The 17,436-nt window shown below is 39.6% G+C and overlaps 1 long non-coding RNA gene across 1 annotated transcript in view; it reads right to left on the reverse strand.

The window, feature by feature from the left end:
* The window catches only part of LOC144317387 (uncharacterized), a 54,047-nt gene extending 37,078 nt beyond the window's left edge, over positions 1-16,969 (reverse strand). The window contains exons 1-6 of the long non-coding RNA XR_013383389.1: positions 16,881-16,969; positions 15,939-16,114; positions 10,477-10,654; positions 8,018-8,123; positions 7,478-7,636; positions 2,329-2,424 (exon numbers count right to left, since the gene is read on the reverse strand). This is a non-coding gene — a long non-coding RNA (uncharacterized LOC144317387). The remainder of the gene's footprint in view (positions 1-2,328; positions 2,425-7,477; positions 7,637-8,017; positions 8,124-10,476; positions 10,655-15,938; positions 16,115-16,880) is intronic.
* Between the last annotated feature and the right edge of the window lie 467 nt (positions 16,970-17,436).

The following is a 17,436-nucleotide window of genomic DNA, read 5'->3' on the forward strand; positions in this document are numbered from 1 at the left end:
AATTAAAGTGTGCATAGTTGTCCTGATGGTTGGAGGTGATGTCTGCACAATGCCCACTGTACCAATCTCCTTTTGGATTCTCCCAACTTGGAGCTTTCATTCAGCCTCCGTATCTGTGAGGTAGAGCAAGGATCCCTGATATCTTGCTGGGTTGTAAGGCTCAAAGTGATAATTAATTGGGACAACACTATGTCAACCATAAAGCACTAACCCAACTGCTAGCTGCTATGAAAATCATAACCATTACTGCTATCTCTCAGTCTTAACAAGAGAATTGGTTCACTCACCTAAATACACATTTCGGTAAGACCAAGTATCTTATTCCTTTACTGTTTCAGGATAGATAAAATTAGGGGAAATGTCCACAGCTGCAGAAAATGAATTTGCAAATGTAGGCAACTACCTAAGATTAGATTCTCCAAAACAAAATACACTACATTGAGTTTCAATAGCTCAGGAAAATGTGAGATTTATTTCAAAATATCTGAGAAGATGACTCAGTGTGTAATTGCCCTTTGTAGTATAAAGAGAATTTAAGGGTTGTGTTTGTACTGAGATAAAAAAAAATTAAGTTGGGAAAGCTACGTCTCAGTGTTGGCATTGCAAAAGGGTCTTGGCAAATGCTTGGCAACTATGGTCTTTCCCAGGGAAAACCATAGTGCTTGTGTGTGTGTGTGTGTGTGTGTATGTGTGTGTGTGTGTGTGTGTGTGTGTGTGAGCCACCTGTGCCTCAGTTTCTCCACCTACTAAAGGGGCAGAAGATTGTTATGACCATTAAATGAGATCATACAAAGTGATCCCCAGAATGCTGGAGAAACGGTAAAGGTTTCATAAATGCAGGTAGTGTTTTTATTGTTAATGATAGTGAGTTAACATGCATCAAGTTTCTACTGTGTGCTAAGCACTTTAGATCCTTTTCTTTTGCAAACTCTCTTGAGTCTTTGTTTCCTCATCTATAATACGAGGATGGTAGTACTTATTTAAAAGTTAGTGAGTGCTAGGGTGCTCAACGGGATCAGTTGATTAAGCGTCTGCCTTCAGCTCAGGTCATGATCCCAGGATGGGATTGAGCCCTGTGTCAGGCTCCCTGCTGAGCAGGAAGTCTGCTTCTCCCTTTCCCTCTGCCCCTGCCCAGTGATAAACATTTATCACTCGTGCTTCCTCTCTCTGTTTCTCTCTCTCTCTCTCTCTCTCTCTCAATAAATACAATATTTTTAAAAAGTAAAAGTTAGTAAGTTCCAATCTTTTAAAGATGACACACAGTTTGCAAGTGAGGGACCCAAGACTTACCAACTGCCACACTTGTTCTACTACCCCTTGCTGTCTTCCAGCAAGATCTGTTGTGAGCCCTATCTTATAAATTTTTTTTTTTATGTACTCATTACTTTTACTAAAGCTTGGACCAATCCTTTAAAGGAACTTTATAGTTATTAACTCAAAGGAAATGCCAATTACGCTTAAGAGGAGAAAGGAATGTTAACTCCTCATCCTTCTTGCTTTAAAAATGAGTAACTACACTTGCCTGCAAATAATGGAGCCAGTCTTTTCCAACATTTATTCTAAATCTTTTGTGTTCATGGGTGGCATAGCACAAGCCCTTACTACTAATAAGCATCAAATGCATACATGCAATCTCACAAGCGGGATAAATTAATTGTAAAAAGATACGGCCCTTCCCTGGAAAAGTGGGTAGCTTAATAGCTGTAAAGCTGCCTGGAAAAGAATGGTTAATCTCCACTCTGGGGATATGGTAATCTTGTAGTGATAGTGGCATGCCTATGTCTCTATACAGAGGCCAGAATTGGTAGGCATGCTCAAATATATATATATAATCTAAGTTTTTTTTTTATTTCTATAAACAATGATTTGTTCAGATTCTTTCAACATGCATAGAACTGTATTATACACCAGAAGGTGTCAGTGTGGGAAGGGATGATGTGTCTGGGGGATAGTGGGATAGGCAAGGACCATAAGTAATTATCTGAATTTGAGAAGCTTGCAAGTAGGAAAGAATGAACATATATGGAATATAGGTGGAAATTTTTAACATTTTATCAATTTAGGCTATAAGATAGTAAAGAGAAAGGGATTATAATACATATTAACTCTTCCAAAATACTTATAGACCCTCTCAGTTACATTGGATTGACTTGAGTCCATTTGCCAATAACATCCTTTTTTTGTTTTGTTTTCTTTTGTTTTTGGCAATACAGCTGCACTGTCTGAGTGGTTACATGTGGACACCAATTGCAATATTTCAGCATCTCTCCCCAGACCACATTTTCTTGCTATTCCAATAGGGGAAAAGAAATAAAAGGAAGAATTTACCAAATTCCTATCAGGCCTTCCAGTCTGGGATGCGCTTCCATCTGGCCCTATGCATGTGAGGCTTTGCTTGATGGCTCTATGATCTGATAGGACAGCCTTTAAAATATACAAAAGAAAAAAAAACAACTACTTAACACAAATGCTTCTTAAAGCATAAATATGTATTTAAAACATTTGTAGTTCCACTTTACAAAATGCATATTAATGTTAGCAGTAGACAAAATGATACACAATAAAATGCAGATTTTAATTCAATACAATGTCTAAAATTAGCGAGTTAAATTAGCTACAGTAGTTAAGGTTTATAAATTAGCTTCAGTGAAGCTACACAAGATTTCTGAAAGAAGCATTAGCAGTAGAATGTGCATTTATCACTCTGAAATAGACACACTCTGCCACGTTGCTTTTGAAATCATCTGGGCGGCCTTGAATGAACTTGTGGCAGTTTCATTAAAGGCTTGCTAGCATAATTTGGTCTGTGATTTCAATTTGTTCAACTGGCCACTTTAAAGAAAGTTAATTTCTCTGCACGTTTAAATTTACTGCTTGGTGCTCCTACATTTACACATCAGATTTCTATGAACAATTTCTGCTTTGGATCCCTAGGACTTTCCCCTAGACTCACTTAAATACATGTCTATTAAGCACCTACTAAGTGCTGGATATGGTTCTCTGCCCTGAGAATACAGCAGTGAACAAAGCAACAATTCCTGACCTTATATGCTTTTGTTCTACTTGAGGGATACTAATGATAAGGAGGTAAAATATAAATAATTTTATGCTTATCAAAATGTCTATAAGAAGAATAGAGCAGAGTTAAAGGATGAGAAGCATGCACGGTTTGGGAAGGGAAAGGAGTGTTGAAAAAGTCTATGAAGGCCAAGGAAAACTCCCTGTGAAGACAATACTGAAGCCCAGACCTAAAAGAAATAAGAGAGAGATCCACGTAAATATCCAGGGAAACAGAAGACAGAAAAAATGGCAAGTGCAAAGGCCCCGGGGCAGGAGTATTTCTGAAGTGCTTAAGGAACAGTGAGGAAGCCTGAGTGGCATAACTGGGAGACTATAGGAGCCAAGGTCAGAGGGGAAGGGGAACACACTAGCTAGGAACATGTCAGCTGTGGTAAGGATTTTGGCTTTTACTGTGCAGGAGATGGAAGGTAATTGGAGGGGTTTGGACAAAGGAGAGATGCTTCTATTTGACTGTCTTTTAATCTTTTGAACCAGAGATCAGTACATACAGTCAGATGAGTGAACCAACTGGTTGCTGTGTGATCATATAAAGAAATAAAGGTCCTAAGTGTGGTTAGAGGCAGTAATAATGAGGCAGAGACCTTTCTGCTCTCTGCAATTAACTCCGATGTTCATGTATAGCCAGCAACACATCTCCTCTCCAAATTTCCTCTTTTCCTAAATCATCCAGAATTTAAGATGAAGCCAAGCAGCAAAAAGTCCTTGTAAGCCTCCATTCATTGATTCCACTAACTCCAAATATTTTATTGAAATAAAATTTTGCTTAATAGAATACAGAACTGAAAATGACCCTCCAAAAAGGCCCAGTCCTAAATAATAAAAAAAGTCTCTTAAAGCAAATTCCTTGATTTTTTTTTAGAACCCACACATGTTTTCCTTCATATCACTAGCTGCTTTGCAAATGGCATGTGAAAATAGTCAATGGCAATGTTTTAACTATCCAAGCTTCTCTTCACCTGGAAGGCATCTAGCCATAAAAAAGAAGTGACATATATATTTGCTAATCTTCACCTGGTATAAATTGTTGCTATCTTAGGCAAGTGACTGCATATCCTTTGTAGGACAGGACTGTACACAGAAAGTTTGATAGTAAATTTTTTTTCTTAAATCATGGAATGTATCAACAGCAGTATTCATGAACTGAATCGGGTCCTGAAACTAAAAGAAACGTGGTGCCATATAGATGACTATGGGGACTTCTTGGCTTGTTTGATGACAATAAAGCAGTCTCTGATTTTTGAAGGGGGTAGTTTCCCAAATTATCTTCTTATCCCATAATTTGGAACTTTAAAGACATATTCCCTGAGAAAACAGATTATTGATAGTGTTTGGATTCCCAGGTGAGCTCCTGAAGCCTCCTTAGCCCCAGAGGATGGTTAGATTGTAACAAAGATGTGATGTCAGAAATGCTAGCACAGACAAAAGGCAGGAAGGTGGAGAAGGAAGAGGAAGAAGAAGGGTTTCTTCCCTCATTCAGAGGCATTGAGACAAACCAGGCCACATTTAGAGATTGATGATTTGTCAGGTATCTGCCCCCTCTCTTCCAATAGACACCTCTTTCTCTTACCCAGCAGCCCTCTTCCCCGGCCTTCAGGGCTCTTACGTCTAATATATGTCACTCTCTGGCCTGCCTTTCCCCGAAGTGAGCCACAATTCCAAAGGACTCATCTCACCTCCACCTCAAACAAAATTCCAGTGTCTTCAAAATAGCTGGTTGTAGCTACAAGTTGGGAGGAATGGTGACTTCATTTCAGTGAGCAAGTGATTGATAAACCTCATGTATGAAGTCTATAAAAAGGGGGAAAGGGAGAAATTTTTTTTGCTAAGAAATTTAGGATTGGTGAAATTTCTGTCAGTATGGCAATATGAACTGAAAAAAAAAAAAAATGTCACATTAGTAGAGAATGGAAGAAGGAAGTCCACCAGGAAGCTGTGCCCAGAAGTTGGGTTTTCCTTAATGGGCCTTGGTTTCCTCAGAATATCCTCTCCCTCTCATTTTGAGCCTAGGTCTAGAGTTTTAGTTGTGCACAAACATACAACAGAGGTAACAGTGTTTATTGTGACAGATCTGGGTTCCATGTGCCTGGGAATGTGGGGGAAGAGGTGGGCGAGGTGGTGATATTTCATTTCAGTGTCAACTCCAAGGATAAACACCCCCAAATCCCTGAGAGCCACTTATGCTCACTTATGTTCATTTTACTCTGTTGTTATGTTTTTTCAGACCCAATGAGTATGAGTTTTGAACAAAATAAGCTGTTTTAAAGGCAACTTATTGTTAGCCTCATAAAAACAAAGCATTATGATAACTTATATGAAGAATATAAAGCATTTCTCGCATCTTCTATCATGTCTTGGTGTCTGCAAGCTAGTGATTTTATGACACTTTTCTTTTTAAGTAGAATATTACCTTTCAGCTTGGAAATGAATCGTAAGCCCCAGAAGTTTTCGCTCCATGGAAATAAATAAGAATCATGCCTAAAATAAGAACCTAGGATAGTTATCGCTTTAAAAAAATAGCAGCTGAGCCACTACCATAAAACAAGACTAGAAGGATTCCAAAAAATAGTCGATTTATAGCTGCACTCAGTGGCATAGTTTAAATTCCAGAGCCTCCAAGCATATTTTTGCATAGAAACTTGGCTGTAGTGTCTGCCGCTCCTTCTCTATGCACCCCATCTCGCACCCCCACTCCCACCACAAACAAAATGCCTCTGTCATAAATCAGAGGTCTGTCCCACTCTCACAGCCCCTTACCAACTACTGGGAGTGCCCAGGCAAAGAGCACTCATAGCAGGGAGCTCTATGAATGCAGTTGGAAAGGAAGACTTGGACTTTTTATTGACGATTCTCTTCCTCCAATTTCCATTGCTTTAGCATAAGTTGCTAACAATCAAATTAGTTAACATTCAGGCCCTTGAAACTTGTGAAGTAATCACTCCTTTCTAAAGAGCACAGTGGGGGTAATTCTTCGTATTATTTGTTTTCTTTTACATTCACTGTATCTCTTTTTTTCCCTTCCTTAATTCATGCTCCTATGGTTTTCCCCTCTGTGCCCCAGCTATATATTGCTTTGAAAAATCAATAAATCCTTTGCACATAATAATGCTTACCTACTCTACCTCACAGGGGTGCTGTGATGCGTAATTAATTAATGTGTGTAAAGAGCTAGGGGCTCGTGCGACGCGAGACACCCTAGAAGTGGGAAGAATCATTATTAATAAGTGTTATTACCCAATGCCTCTAGATGTCAGCAAAACATCTTTTTAAAAATATAATTGGGCCGCTAGTTTTGCAAAGCCCAAGTTCATTTTTCTCCCGTGTAGGGCAGACACAGAAAGAAGGGCATCAGTGGCAATGCTGGTGGAGCTTCTTCTTTTGGCCAAAGGAGGCTCATTTAATCTTAGAGTATGAACTTTGAATAGAAGTAAGCATTGGAACAAAGCAGCACTTGAATGCCTTGAGGTCTGAATGGGTGGCAGGCTGCGTCATTTTCTGGACAATCCGTATGAAAGATCGGTCTTTTCTCTAAAAATAGCATTTCATTTCCTCATCTCTGAAGCAATTGGTGTTGGCGGTGAATGGATGGGAGAAGAATATATAGATATATAGATATATAAATAAGTATCTATATCTCCTGTTTGTGCATATTTGAATGTGTGCACGTTTTCTCTGTCCACATTTGCATATGCGTATATATATATATATACAGATGTGCTGGCTTCATTCCCTGACGGTAAGGTGAAAATGACAATTATGGCAGTTTTCCACAAAGCGCCCAGACTGATTTGCAACAGAAAATACAGAGCAACCTAAATGACCAACTACTGATGCTTATCTCAGTAACCAGTTATTCACCATGTCTGCTTTCTTCTTGTCCATCATTTGGTCCATCCAGGGGGTGGAATTGTGAGCTGTGATTCAGGAAAGGAAAGCCATAGCCAGAGAAACCTACTGAGAAACTCCTCAGGTGTGCGAGTGCTACGTGGTGGCCAAGTGTGAAGGAAGACAATAAACTCAGTTGGGAAAGAGCATTCCATTAAACTTATTTTAACTCAACTCAACACACCTTGGTTTTGTGATCGGCTGCGATGTTTAGACCATTTAGCTTAGCAAGTACTTTTTAGGGAGGTAAAAGTTTTATTTCAAAAGTGTTCACAATTAAAAAAAAATGGTCCCTGTGTGTTGTGTTTAAGTCAATAGAGGAAGTTTCAAATTATTTTTTTCCATTACTCAATATCACACAGACTTTATTTCTCAAGGGAGCTTCGCAAAGAAGAGGTTGAACTGTTTATTCTGGTTTTGTGTTAGGTGATTAGGGAAGTTTTTTAAGGAGTCTGGCTTCCCAGGGCAGAGCAGATACCAGCCCCAGGCTGTGCACCTGTGCACTCATACGCACCTCTTGGGCAAGAGTGGAATTGCCCTGGATGAATCTGGAATAGCTTTCTCCAGCTAGACCTTGAGTCTCTGACCACTTTGATAGGATGGAACCAGGTGGGCTTGGCATTGACAATGAATGTGATCATTTGCTTTACTTAATTGCATCTCATTCTTGTGGCTGACAAATATGAGCCCCAGAGAGGTGACCAAAGAGAGAGAGAGAGAGAGAGAGAAGGTATAGCAAGACAGTGAGAGGAAATACAAACATTGTTTAATCAGAATTTTCTTTAGTAAATTTAAAGTCACATCTAGAAGCATGAATCACATAGAGCATGGCTATTATTTCGGAGGGACAGACATAAAATTCCACCAGAACATTTCAGAAAGACTCAGATATGAGAATTTCCTCTAGGTGTGTGGCTGGTGGCTGGTGGCTGGTGGCTGGTGGCTGGTTAGAAAGGTTTCAGTGCACATCTGCCATCAATCCCTCTCTCTATTTAACCTCTCACCCTGTCTCCTCCTACATTGTTGCCCTGCTCCTCCTGACAGGTTTCCTTACCTATGCAGAGATTAAACCAATCTTTCAGTTTCCAGGTTCTCCTCACGGGATTGTCATAAGGCTTAATTAAATAGTGTTCATAAAGCATTCGGCTGTTCAGGTGTCCCTGGATAAAATGCAAAGCACAATATTATTGTGATTATTATTAATTAGGATGATCCTGTCTGAGGCAAGGGATGTTTCCTGCCAGCTTCTGAGAGTTCCACCATGGCCTTTAGCTCTGCAGAGAGGATTTGCAATTAAGATGGCTGAATTTGTAATCCTTGGTCTTAGAGGAATCTTGGAGAACAAGACGGATGCCAGAACTGATGACCAGGAGTTGCCAGGGTAATTTTTAAGAGGAATAATTTTTAAAGGAAAGTTTTGCAAACAACCTACTAAGGTCCTTAATTCTAGTATTACTGCCTCCAGAATAATCAGGATTTTTTATTAAAGGGCTGGCTTAAGAATCCTAGGGTATGTAGTAGTGATTATTAAGAACCAACATGGGGTCACCTAAAACAAGCAATTTCTACAATCTCCAGTTATTCCTTTGGTAGGATCTTTACACCAAGAATTAGGGAAATATAACCGACATAAAAGCAAGACTCCAGGGAAAAATTTGAAAAAACCCCACATGAGATCTTTGGTGGACAAGTTTGAGGACTAAAGATTATAAATGCATATAGTTAGCATGCAAACAACAGAAACCATAGGGAACATGTTAATGGATAGGAATGGTACCAGGGGGCAGGGCTTCAATGGGAACTCTGCTTTGTCTAACATTTTAAATGGATGACTTAAAAATGTCATTTTATTTGGAATGACAATGAATATATTGAATATTTTTAAAATGTTAATAACTGGGGCTTGATAGACTGTCTTAGAATATGAAAATCAGCATGAATGAAAATAAAGCTCTTTGCATCAAAATGCCAAACTCTGGGCAGAGAGAGACATAGCTAAGCACAGAATATGTGAGTTTGGACACTCAGCACCTGTCTGTGGCAATCAAAAAAGCAAGCTACAATCCAGACTTCATCAACCAAGTACGTTGTTGAGTGCTAGGCAACATACAAGGGGAAGACAACAAACTGGGGCATAGTCTTTGAGGGGAGAGGCTATACCTTATGCAGAGTGGTATCACCACAGACTAGCTTACCATGGGACAAAGTCAAGACTCAATCAATGTTGAACGAACAAATTTAGAATTTGGAAAAATGCCATATGAAACAGGACTGATGAAAGTTATGGTATTTAACTTGGAAAAGAGAAGACTTGGAATAATATGATCACTATCTCCCAGTATTTGAAGGAAGATTGCCATGTGACAGAGAGACAAGATAGGTCTTAAATGGCTCAACAGATCATACAGGGAGTAGGGGATCCAGGGGTACTCAGTTGTACCCTTTGGTGGCAACGTTCACATAGAAAATGGCTCAGGAGCCCTGAAGATGTGCAGTCTGCAGCCCGCACAGCTGTATAAGCAACACTGAGAGTGTGTAAGTTTGAAATTTCTTCCTATTTTGAGCCAGAATGAAAGCGAGCTTTACAAAGATACTATGAGCTGCCTTCAAATCTAGAGATAAAGTGTTGGCCTGGTTTTCCAAATCATGGAGTTTGTAAAGATGTTCCAGGAAATTTCTGTTTTAAAAGGTGGTAATGATGTCAGTTTCAATTTCAATTAAAAAATAATTATCTAAATGTTTGCTCTTAAAGAAGGAGGAGCCTGAACATATGCAAAAAGGGACATAAATTTGCATGCTGACTGATTGATTCTATGAGCCTGTGTGTGATCCAGCCACATTTTATATGTGAACCATTACACATTTTAAAATCATTTTTACTCTTAGACATCAGGATATAATCTATACAAGCAATACACATAAAAAATGCTGGTATTTTACTTTTAATACAAATTAGTGAGGAGAATAATTATTATTTAATTATTATTAAATAATTTATTATTTAATATATGTATAGTGTGCACCATATACCAGGCACTGTCCTAATTGCTTTAAAAATACTAATTAGGAGCCCCTGGGAGGCTCTTTTGGTTGAGTGATCAACTCTTGATTTTGGCTCAGGTCACGATCTCAGGGTCATGGGATCCAGCTTTGCATTAGGCTCAGCACTCAGCAGGGAATCTGCTTGGGATTCACTCCCTCTCCCTCTGCCTCTCCCCTACCCAACCTAAAATAAATAAATAAATCTTTTTAAAAATAATAAAAAATAAAAATATGAATTAACTCAGTTTTCTTAATAATCTCAGAGGGTGGGTGGGCACTATTATTATCCCAATTTTATAGATGAGGAAACTGATGCTCAGAAAGGTTAAGTCACTTGCTCAAGGTCACACAGCTAGAAAGTGGGAAAGGTGGATTTAAATTCAGGTGCCCAGCTCCAGGATTCTCCTCTCAACATCACATTATGTTAGCTCTCCCTGAAAAGGCTACCCAGAACCCACAGGGCACACTTACCTCATTAGAGTTCCTGCATTACCTTGTCTCCAGTCTTGTGAAACACATGTTGGAAACACAGCACTTATTATGGCCAATTTGGCTGTTCATTTGTTGGGAATAGACTATCCATATCTAAGATGTATTATTTACAAAGACAATGCAAATAATAGCCAAAATCCTTCTCCATTATATTTTCCTTTAGAAACACAAGAAAAAAATATTTAAAAAATAACAATTACTTGAGAATAAAGCATATGAATTCCAAGTAAGAAGTTATAATAGCATTTTTAAAAGATTTTGATGTTGTAAAACACTTAATTTTTAATTCATGTTTTAATACAGATGCCCCCAAACCAAATTCAACACATTTTTTAAAAATTAATTTGTACACAAATGATGCTTTTTCTTACATAATTAAATAGTAAAGTAAATAGTGTATATGTATTAAATGGGGAAAAGTAAAAATTAACTCTTTTGTGTCATAAATATTATTAAATATTATATTGGAATGTATCAATTTTGAATTATAGACTGTCCTTAAATGAAACATTGTTTTAAAATCTCCTTCTCCTGTGCCATGAAACATTGATGATATGATTAATAAATTACTCAGGGGGTTCTCAAGATTGATTATATTTTTGTGAAAAGGATTCCCAGTTTTAAAATGAAATCCCATTCTAGACTAATCAAGAATAGAAATGAAATTGAAGTCACAGGATGTTGAAGGCCTTTCTCATGCGGTATTCTATGATATGACATCACCAAATTTTCACTCAGTTTGCTTAGGGGGCGAGTTCGTGATATTAATGGGAGCCTATCAGGTTTATTCAAATGAGAAAATAGCCAGGACTTTGGGGATTTTCTAAAACATAGAGCCAAATTCGCTCATAAATTTATAGTTTTGGAAAGAGGGAGACATTTTTTTTTTTTTTTTTTTTAAAGAGGGAGACATTTTAAAATGGCTTCTTCGATCTATAACAGTTGTCCAAATCCTACTTATTTTTCAGTTCCCAATGATAATTTCAGCACAGCCAGGCCATTTCTGATTACACCACCCTTCTTGATCTTCTGTAGGATTTAACCTGGACTCTTAGTCACCTGGTGACTTGCATTATTATTACAGGAGGGACTGCTGACTTTCTCTTATAATCTCCTTAAAGACATTTGCCATCCTCAGGGCACCTGGGTGGCTCAATTGGTTAAGTGTCCAACTCTTGATATCAGCTCAGGTCATGATATCGGGCTTGAGAGACTGAGCCCTGTGTCAGGCTCTGCTCAGTGGGGAGTCTGCTTAAGACTCTCTCTCCCTCTCTCTTCCCACCCTCTACCCACTCATGTGCACATGCTTACTCTCTCTTAAAAAAAAAAAAAAGACATTTGCCATCCTCTCTGGTATGGCTTTAAATTTAGGTACCTGGCTCCAGAGTCTCCCTCCTTTTTAATATCTTTTGAATGTTTTCTTTGGAGTATGATTATATATACCTCAGTGCTATGCACATAGTAGGTGATCAGGTGGTTTTGGCCTTAAACTGAAGACTAGGTGATATTCCTTAATCCTACATTTCCTTACCTTACTTTGCTTTTAGCACGCATATAAAAAATAAAAAACATCACAACCAAAAACAACAGTGTGACTATTTGGAGACTCTGTACCCCGACTCTCTGCTGGATGGACTTTAGTGGAAATAAAAAGGCAGCCAATGTGCCTGAAGACTTGAGGCACTTGAAGACTCTCCTAACTGGGAAGATTCCTTTGGGTCTCTTTGCAATTTGTAGTGCTAATTTACTGCCTGAAGTATTACCAGAACCATCTAATCTGTTTAATTTCATAAAGTTTCACTTCCTTTTCCTCCATAAATCTCCTCATTCCCAGTTTTATGCCAAGGATGACTCCGAGGCTGCATTAACTAAAAGAGTAATGGAAAGTGAGAAAGGGACTAATGACCCAAAGTTTCCTGGGAGAACTTTAAAACATAGCCCCGAGGACTGAATTTCTGATCTTCGTGCTCTCACTGTGTTTCGAAAACCCTGGCCCTACCTACAAATGCCTTCTTCACTTTAATGTATTTCTGTCACAGTTTGGTTAGAAAACTATTTCTGTTTATTGAAAAATAGCAGCAAAAAATCAGGAGAGGACGGAAGTTGGGGATGGGAAGGCAAGAACAAAGACAAACGCAATTGAACAGCTGCAGAAGTAGGACAGAAAGAATCTAGAAGATTCAACTGGCCCGATGATCTCTCTCTCTTAGCTTTTTTTTTTTTTTTTGCCAATTTCTGTGTGTGTGTGTGTGTGTGTGTGTACACGTGTGTCTCTCAACAAAAGCCTAAACAGTTAAAAATGGAGACACTCTATGCCACTTAATAGCATCTCTGTTGATCTTTCTCCAGTAGGTGTAAGCACTGAGAGCAACAGCACCTCTTGTCACCAGCTGTGGATGGGGAGTGGCTGCCTCAGGGGGAGCTGAGCCTAAAAAATCCACCACTGAGAAAAGGCAATAACAGAAGTCTGTTGCTGTCTAACCTGCCATATAAATGAAACAATCAAACAAGACAACAAAGGAAACTCCAGTAACCACCAGAGGCAAAAGCAGTTGGTGTAATATATCCTGGCTTCAGTGACTATTTTTAGTGTCTCTTCCCATCCACCCCCCCCCCTTAAAAAAACCCTCTAATTTAGATTAACTGGAGAAAAACATTAAATAATTCAAGAGAGTCAGAGATAGGGAGTAACCGAGAGACAGGGAGAGCACGCATGTGAATGAAATAAAAAACCACAATGATACCTTGAAATGTATGTGTGAACGTGCTTGTAATCAATGGATATTGGTGATTGTTTAAGAATCAAAGGAGAGGTCACTCATCAGTTTCATCCTCTGTTCCTTTCTTCTCATTCAGGAGTCTGTGCTCTACATATACTAAGTCACTCAGAGAAAGGATTTTCATGAATGGAAGGAAGAAAAATAACCATTTATCCCCATTTTTTTTATTAGCTGACTGCCTTGAGCTCCCTCTGGGCACATTAATGAACATGTTGGACCAGCAGATCCAAAACTGTCTCCCAGAACTTTTGTGGGAAAACTGTACACAAATGTCACTGAATTATTCTTTGCCAAAGCATATGTTTGTTTTTTAAAGATTTTCTTTATTTATTAGAGAGAGGAGAGAGAGAGAAAGCACAAGCGGGGGGCGGGGTGCAGAGGGAGAGCGACAAGCCGACTTCCCACTGATCAGGGAACCCAATGATACAGGACTTCATCCCAGGACCCTGAGATCAGGACCTGAGCTGAAGTCAGAGGCTTAACCAACTGAGTCCCCAGTTACCCCAAAGCACATGATTTTTTAAAGATATTTTATTTTATTTAAATTCTATTAGCCAACATATAGTATAACACCCAGTGCTCATCCCATCAAGTGTCATCCTTAGAAAGCACATGTTTATAATACCACTCGATCAATACTCTAGTGTCAGTGGGCAAGGATGTTAACTGAATTTTCAATGAAGCTGTGGAGTCTTGGATTCCAGGAAGATTTGAATACTTCAAACACAAATCCATGGAATTTCATATGTATAATTATTTTAGGAGGACTCTGGAAATGATCTTGTTGGCATAATCAACATCTGAGAATAACTGAGGCAGAATAAAACTTCCTCACAATACTGTCTCATTGTATCTCATTTACTGCAAAAGGCTGCCTCCCAAGAATTAAGTCCTGATGAGACAGCCTGCTTACTTTCTCTCATTACAAGGTGACATTTGTTCCAATAAGAACTTCTTCACACTGTACCATTTTGTTCCATCTGGTCAAATCTTAAACACTATAAGGTGTTGGATCCCCTTTCACTAATTTCCCCCACATGTTCATTAATGGCTTAATTGAGGGTACTCCTCTGAGAGGCATTTACCTTAAGAATATCTGATGGCAGGATTTCAGGCAGCAAGTCAGATGAATGGTGGTAGAATGGAGCACCATGGTGGGGTATTGTGCTCAACAAAGGACACCATGAGGACGTTGGGGGAAGGGAAAAGAACTTCAGAAGTGAAGAGAAAGGTTCTATGTTGGAGAAGGATCATCTTTCAAGACTGCAGTCTTTAACATGATGGCCATGAGCACAGGTCGATTGCAGAAGGTACTGAGGGAGGCTGCCTACACCCCCTGAAGTGGAAGCCCTGTACCTGGACTAGGTCAGGATAGGAGCATAGGTAGCAAAGAGCGTGAGAAAGCAAAAGTTGAGCTAGCTATCTAGAAAATAGCAATCCAGGGACACATTAAACACTCCTTCAAAAGAGACTCAACAGAAGAAGATCCCAGGAAAGAGGACCATGGCTATGTGAGCAACTGTGAGCCATGGCTGGAAGGGAGAGTCCCAGAGCCACAGGAAAAGGACCATGGCAGGATTTCACAGAATCTTGTGGTCTTTTATGTGGCAGGGAGGAAATGGTTGAGGGCAGGTCTCTGGTTTAGTTACCAAAAGCAAAACTTCCATACAAGAGGGATGGCACGAAGAGGGATGGCATGAAGTGCTCTTTCTGGAGATCTAAGAACATAAAGCTTTTTCTGGAGATCTATCGTAAGTGCATTTCAATGCATTTCCATAATTTTATTGTGTGGCATAAAATCATGCTCTTTAACTTGAGTTTATTTATTTAAGGGCATGGTATGATAACTTATTCGTATAATATGTAGAATTAGCCTCCATGCACAATAATGGCAATTCTGTCTCTGCAGGTGGGCAAGCACCTGACATAGGACCCTAGTCTATTTTGGCTCTGAACTATAACAAATAATCATTTGTTTGCAGTGATACCCCCCATGCTTATTTTTCCGGAATAATATAAAGTCTACCCTTTTATAAGCTACCCAGGGCTGCTTTTTTGCTTATTCTATGTATTACTCTATGCCTTTGTAGCTCTGGATATCTGTCTATCTCTTTCTCTTTCCCCCACTCCCAAATGCCTCTAAGTTTGTTTTCTATTCATTCATTCCATGTCTCTGTGTTTCCCTTACAGATGATACAAGTATAAAATTCCCAGATGTAAAGTTACCACACTTAGCAGTAGTCATTGCTGATATTTACGGATATTTTGGACATCAGGGACAGATAGTAATCACTGCTGACATTTATAAGGCGTCTTTGGGTATGTCATAGATATTAATTCTTTCACTCCTCACAATGGCCCTATCATAATAATTAAGCAGCTACCATGACAAATGAGGAAACGGAGTCAGATGTCTTCGAACCAGGAAGTGGTAGCTCTAGGATTTGAACCCCAGCAATCTGCTTTGAGCCCACGTCCTTAAACTTTACACAGTATTGCCCCCTTGATGAATAGCTTATGTTCAAAAATAGCCCCTTGGGGAACATGACCTTAGGTTTATCTTTAATGCTTTACAGCTCATAAAATTCTTTTGCATACGCTACTTCATCTCTGCATCCAAGAAAACATCGAGGGTGTTATTAGAGAAGTGGAAAGACTTACTTTTTCAGGATTCCGCAGAACTAAGGTTTGGATCCAGTTTTTATGATCTAAATTGGGTGCTTTTTCCACTTTTCTGCTGCTTTAACTGCAGACTGGGGCCTTCTGCTGGCAGGATCCAGATGGCTATGGAGGCTGCATGGACAAACTGGGCGCATAGGAGGAGGTAGAGCAATAGACTGGTAAAAGAGGACATAAGGCAGATAGAAGAGATTTGGTGGAGGTCTAACTTCAAGAAAGCCCAAGAGCTTTCAGTGTATGTAGACATACAATGTCAGTGTAGACATTCATTAAAAAAAAAAAAAAAAAAAAAGACCCTTCTCTTAAAAAGCATTCTTTTTGGTCAGGCTTTTAAAAAAGCTAATATGCATGGGAATCACCTGGGGATCTTATTGAAATGCAGATTCTGGTTTAGGAGGGCTGTGGCCTGAGACCCTGCTTATCGAGCAAGTCCCCAGGGATGCCCTGTTGGCTGGTCAGGGACCATACTGCCAGTGGCAGCTTCTCCTGCCCTACTTCTCTGAAACCCATGAATGTTTTTTGAATTCCCCACCAGTCTAGCAATTCCTTTAGGTCACAGTCAACCTGGCCACCTCCCCCTGGTAGAAGCCTGCTAGGCTAAGAGAGCCTAATTCGGAAACTCCAATTATGGAAACAAACTACAGCTTTCACCCAGGAAGCATCTGCGTCACGTGGCCATTAGTCTCAGACACCAAGGAAGAACTTAACATCTTTCTATGAGTTAATGAGGCAAGGGCATTTACTGACAAGATCCCCACCCCAACCCCTCCCCAAAAAAGAGAAGTTTCTAGAAGTTTTTTCTATGCCTGAGAACACAACCTGCCCTGAGTGACCCACATTGAGGGATGTAGGTAAGCTAGGAACGGACCCCTACCCCCAGTGCCAGCCCTTCCTCTCCCCTGGGTGCCCAGAGTTTTCACTCACAGATCACACAGGACTGAATGGCGCTCCTCGGGTGCCCTCCCCACTTTGACACAAGCCCTTTGAAATGATATTAGCGCTGGCTAATGGTCTGTAAATGTGTCAGAATGATGCCACCCAGTGCCACGGATGCCATTTTCCCTTGTGAAGTCACACTGGCTGCACCACAGCAAGCCAGAATATAATTAGTGTTAATTTGGGTTTTCACTGAATGACTACAGCACAGTATTCATGGTCTCTACTCTTTGCTTATTTGGGGGACTTTTTTTTAACGTGCTCTGGGGTTGGGGCAGGAATGTTAGGGTGGGGGCACCGCAAATTTGGCCCCTTTTTTGGCAGATGTCTTGCAGGTGCTTGATCACTATATGTTAGTGAAATGTATGCAATTTGATATTTTTATATTTCTCTCATTTTTAATTTGGTGGCTCTAATATGTCTAGAAAGAATCCCAGGGAGACAGATATTCTAAGTCCCTCATTCTATCCCTCTGGGCAAAATAGCACCCCCAAATTTCTAGGTAGACCCGTACCTATTAGCTTTATAAACTAGTTCAAAAGAC

Source organism: Canis aureus, chromosome 7 (genome assembly GCF_053574225.1).
Source record: "Canis aureus isolate CA01 chromosome 7, VMU_Caureus_v.1.0, whole genome shotgun sequence".
NCBI lineage: Eukaryota > Metazoa > Chordata > Mammalia > Carnivora > Canidae > Canis > Canis aureus.